Below are 6000 nucleotides of genomic sequence, written 5' to 3'. Positions count from 1 at the left end.
TTCAGGTGTTGATGGGAAGGTCCTTGTGGTTCAGGTTTTGATGAGAAGGTCCTTGAAATCGCTTACTGATATGGACCACAGGCTTGCACTTTCAGCTTCCCTCAGCTTCTGAATGCTGCAGGTGAAGACACTCATCTGGGAGAACTCTAGCATAATACCCAGAACAGCACTGGTGATCTGGCCGTGCCTTGAGGATTCGACCCCCACAATAAACTGCAGTGGAATTCGGAAGCGACGTGATGTGTCTCTGTTCACTGCAGCTGTTTCCAGGCTGAAGGTCATAGAGAAGTCCATCACAACAAGCCTGAAAGTATGGATCAGTTTTAAAGAAATATTTTAAAAATAGACAGTTTTACGTTTGAAGTAAATATGTGCACCTGATTATGAATGCTGCATCTCCTGGAGCATGGTTTCCTCTCCAAAGGCCTTGAAAGCTGACCACACTGCCCTCCACTGCAAAAATGTGTTCTCCAGCATCACACAAATTCCATAAACGTCACTCGGAACAATGCAGCTTTCCTTGCCTTCTTCAACTGAGCTTTGCTTTGTGATATAACATTATGTAAATGAAAATGTAAATTGCCTTTCGACTGCCAGTGCTTCCAGTATAAAGATACTTAAAGCTGTAAATGAACCATTTCCTTCACCTAGATATCGTTCTTCTAATGATTGCTTAACTTGAAAACACCACATCCATGCAAACTGCTTCCTGCTCATCCTTTTTATTAAATAAATTGAATTTTCCTTATAATGTATATGATCATTTATTTATGGACCCCAATTTCCCATTAAGGCAATCTCTCCCTCTCTTTTTTCCCCTCTATACATATATGCACATATGTATATATACACACACATATATATATACCTATGCAAATATACATCACAGCAAATATATATCGCAGACTACTACAATCACAAAAAGAATTTACATGGAAACCAACTTGGGAAGTCATTGTCTCTGTGTTTCTGCCAGCAGCTAGCTGCAAAAAAAAAAAAACCCATATGCTTGAACAATCAGTTAAGTATTTGTATCTTTATGCTCTGTATAAAACAAATCAAGGGCTGGAGAGATGGCTCAGAGGTTAAGAGCATTGCCTGCTCTTCCAAAGGTCCTGAGTTCAATGCCCAGCAACCACATGGTGGCTCACAACCATCTGTAATGAGGTCTGGTGCCCTCTTCTGGCCTGCAGGCACACACACAGACAGAATATTGTATATATAATAAATAAATAAGTAAATGTTTAAAATAAATAAATAAAAATAAAACAAATCAAACACTGAGCAGTGGCTGGAAAGTGGCTGAGAACTTGGACTGGATAGAAGGCACTTTGATTAGAGAGATACTTCATGAGGCAGAAAAATCAGCAGTGTTTACAGAGACCCCCTCCCCCACCATGATGCCTCCACTTCGGAAGCTGCCTCAGAGCAAGGACAGAAACAGAAGTCCTTCACAGCTCCTCCCACTCAGTCCTTCTTCTACAAAGTTATCTCACCCAGCCACTCAGGCCGCGTTCCTAAACAAGCAGAAACACATTTTTTTAAGTCAGATTTAGCTATTAGCCATGAGTATTTAAGGCCAGTCTTACTGTACGTACATACTCGATGACTCTTCCTTTCAATGCCGTGTTCTGCATAAAATATATGAAAAGTTACATACCATGCTTAAGAGTTCCAAGAGAACCCTTTTCTGCTTTTGAAGTAATTTCTATACTTTTCATCAAAAGCACTTAATATCAACCACCTGTATAAAAAATATTACTAGACAAGATATATTTGTTTTTTCTAAAAGTTCTACATTTTAACTAGCAGGTCTTTTATATTAAAAACGGAGTCCCCATTATGATTTTCCATGTACATATGCACACTTGTATATATACCACACACACACAATTAAATCAAAGCACAGTAATTTTAGAGATATAGAAATTGTAAGGTTGCCAAGTGCCTGGCTTTATGTGTCTCCTACATAGTAACTACTACTAAGCAAGTAGCTGGCTTTATGCATCTGCTACATAGTAACTGCCACTAAGCAAGTGGCAGCCACAATAATTTGTGTTTCGATCCACATGGCTCCGGAAATTCACTTAATTAATTTCGGAGTTCCTTTCTAGTGGATCTTATGGATTGAGGAGGAACCTTAGTTATCAAACGTGCAACGCTGCTGATAAATATGACGGTATTTCATTAGATGAAATCTTACCTTCAAATCAAGTCGTTTTCTGTGTTGTTTGTCAATAAAAGCCATTTACAAAACCCTCTGTCTGGCTGTATTATTGATCTGATCCCTAAACAGCAACTAATATGAACATTAATCTACAAATGACCATAATTCTAAGATATTTCTGACACACCAGGAGCAGTCCTGTTTACGGCAATGTATCAGAGTTGTGGGAAGAAACAGCCGTTTGTAGCTGAATGGATTTGTGCAGTAAAAACTTCAAGTCCTTGAATTTGATGCTAATGGAGGGGGTCCCTAGCATCTGAATAAACCCATATTTTCTGGAAGATGATGGAAGATTTAAAGGCTAAGATGCTCATGACGTCAGTAGGAATTTGGTAGGAATGTTTTCTTCTCTATGTGGTCTTCACAATGTAATATGAAAATCAATTATCATAACAACTTGGTGAAAGGAGCCTGGGCTTTCATTGGTACATGTGAAAAGATCTACCTTAGTTCCTGGAGAACAGCAAGTATCCACACGGATATTTTCAGGGTGTTGACACTTGACCCTTGCATAGCTCATCATGGAACCTCTCTCTTAACGTCTGGGTTTCAGAGCATGGATGCCTTGTTTTCCATAAAAGGTCATATCTGAGAATGATTCCATTTGTATTTCTTGGTGTCATCCAATCTATTTGAAGGGATCCGCAACAGACAAAAATACACATATACATGTAATACACATACATGGATATACATACATGTGTGTGAGAGATATGTTTTATAATTATAATTATGTGTATGCTGCACCACTCCAGGCTAGAGCCAATCTCATTGACAAAACAACATTCAACAGAACTGCTACCAACCTTACTCACTCACTCTTCCTGATTGGTCAGAAGATCTGACTTCAGGAGCAATTCCCTGCCCATGGAGTGTGTATTACCATGCTTATATATGCTGATACACATGCTAATGTACGTGTATGCTCATATCCACGACTATTATACAGCTTGTTTCAAGACTCAATCCAAACTGTTTTAGTTTGGGGAGAACAATACATGGTAGGTGTCTGGTGGTTTCTCACTTGAAGTTTCAAAGACAAGAAGAAAAAAAAGCCTCTGTGAGGAGTCAAGAGAACCCATGGTCTACTGGGTTTGCTGAAGAAAAACCAAGGAAGAAACCTTGGTAAACAACAAAATCTGGAATATAGCAGATGGAACCTCCTCTCTATGCATTCTCTCCTTTTCAAAACCAAAGAGAGATATATCATCCAGCTGACCAAAGATGTATCTGGAAGGCAACTGTAAAGTCTATGGGCAGCGTTAGCTTCCTGGACATGGTTGTCAACGTCTCCCTTCTTTGCTATAAGATGTCTTCATTAATGCCTGTGCTGGTCCAAGAAAGTCTGTAAGAATCCCAAAGAGCAGCACAGAAGTTGGGATCTCTGAGACAATGGCATCACCTATCTCTGTCTGTATCTGACTGTGTAAGTTTCAATGGCTAGTTCCTAAACCCGCAGCCAAAATCAATTCCCAAATTGAGAAAACCATCAATATCACTAACTGTTGCAAGGAACCGCTTGTTCATCCTGGCTGCCCAGAACTGAAATAATCAGACAGAAACTGTATTAATTAAACCACTGCTTGGCCCATTAGCTCTAGTATCTTATTGGCTAACTCTTACATCTTAATTAAACCCATTTCTATTACTCTGTATATCACCACAAGGTCATGGCCTACCAGCAAAGTTTCAGCACATCTATCTCCAGTGGTGGATCCATGGCGTCCCTGACTCCACCCTCTTTCTCCCAGCATTCAGTCCAGTCTGCCCTGCCTACCTAAGTTATACCCTATCAACAGGCCAAGGCAGTTTCTTTATTTATTAATGGTAATCACAGCACACAGAAGGGACTCCCTCATTAACTTCTTCCAAAGAGCATCTGATATTTCTCTGCATTTGAGCCACTGCTAAGTGGATTTGTTTCTTCAGCTCATATGTGCTTTGTAGTCTGAGGTCTAGGAAATGGCGATTCCTAAGATGAATATCCTTACAGAGAGCATTTGATTTTTTAAAATTTGAGGAACCACTCCGTTTTATACACATACAGGCTTTTGGGGGCTGGAATAGAATAAGTAACAGTTGACCAACATTTCCTGCTTTTTTAGCGAGTTGTTAATACTCTATTTGTGCTGAAGGAGATCAGAAAAGTAAAGCTGCCTACAGAGAAGAAATGAAGTCAGAGCGCCCTGGTGACTCCCATCTGTAATCCCAGCACCTGGCAAGCTGAAGTAGCGGGGATAGCAGTGAGTTAAGGCTCTTCTAGGTTATCTCAAAACATAAAACAAATGAAAAATGATCCATGATCAGATTAATACTATGAATCTGCCTGGATCCTATGTATGCAGTGTCTACAGGTTCTCAATAAGAAGAAAGTAGTTAGAAAAGAAACAAGTACTGAAGGTGTTTATGAGTTGTGGAAGTTCCTTGGTAGAATTTTTGGGTCATTTATGTAAACTATCACATCATCAGCAAATAGTGAGAGTTTGATTTCTTCTTTTCTGATTTGTTTTCCTTTGATCTCCTTTTGTTGTCTTATTGCTCTAGCTAGAACCTCAAGTCCTATATTTAATAGATATGGAGAGAGTGGATAGCCTTGTCTTGTTCCTGATTTCAGTGGGGGTTCTGGGAGTTTCTCTCCATTTAGTTTGATGTTGGCTGTTGGCTTGCTGTATATTGCCTTTGTTATGTTTAAGTATGTTCCTTGTATCCCTTCTCTCTCCAAGACCTTTATCATGAAGAAATGTTGTATTATAGATAGAACCTAGAAACAACATAAATGCCTCTTGACCAAAGAATGGATAATGAAAATGTGGTACACATGGAGTACTACAAAGCAGAAAAGAATAACGACATCTTGATATTTGCAGGAAAATGAGTAGATCTAGAAAACATTATATTGAGTTAGGTAACCCAGACCCAGAAAGACAAATATCATATGTACTCACTCATAAGTGGCTTTTAGACATAAAGCAAAGAAAAACCAGCCTACAATTCACAATCCCAGAGAACCTAGACAACAAAGAGGACCCTAAGAGAGACATACATGGATCTAATCTACATGGGAAGTAGAAAAAGACAAGATTTCCTGAGTAAATTGGGAGCATGGGGATCATGGGAGAGGGTAGAAAGAGAGGGGAGAGAAAGGGGGAGCAGAGAAAAATGTGTAGCTCAATAAAAAAAATTAAAAAAGAAAAATAATAATAAATAAAAATAATATATAACTACACTGAAAAAAACTGAAATAATGTACTGGAAAGCTGACATATTTGGGGACATAGCATAGCCTGCTATGCCCCTGTATAAAACATAAAAATGATTAGTCTATTTTGTGGTCATTGTTTTGGAAAACACTGGAATTCTGACATGAACACTAATTCCCATTTTGCTACTCTGGAGGCTCTGACTGGACTTTTAGCTGGTCACAAACAACTGTGGTTGCTTTTCCCCACAGAGAATACTCTAGTAGTACATGAAGCAAAGCAAGGCATGAACCAGGGCCAATGTCTCCGCTCATTGTTTTAATGTGATTGTGTTTGTGTTGGGAACATGTGTATCATGGCACGTGTGTGGAGGTCAGAGGACATTTCTTCTTCTCCCATGTGGGGTCCTGGGAATCAAATTCGGTCATGAGGCTTGTCAGCAAATACTTTTACCCACTAAACCACTTCACTGGCCCAACATTAAGCCCGCCCTTCCTTCCTTCCTTCCTTCCTTCCTTCCTTCCTTCCTTCCTTCCTTCCTTCCTTCCTTCCCTTTCTTTCTTTCTTTCTTTC

Source organism: Microtus ochrogaster, chromosome 6, assembly GCF_000317375.1.
Source record: "Microtus ochrogaster isolate Prairie Vole_2 chromosome 6, MicOch1.0, whole genome shotgun sequence".
In the NCBI taxonomy this organism is placed as follows: domain Eukaryota; kingdom Metazoa; phylum Chordata; class Mammalia; order Rodentia; family Cricetidae; genus Microtus; species Microtus ochrogaster.
Note: the sequence above shows the minus strand (reverse complement) of the source record.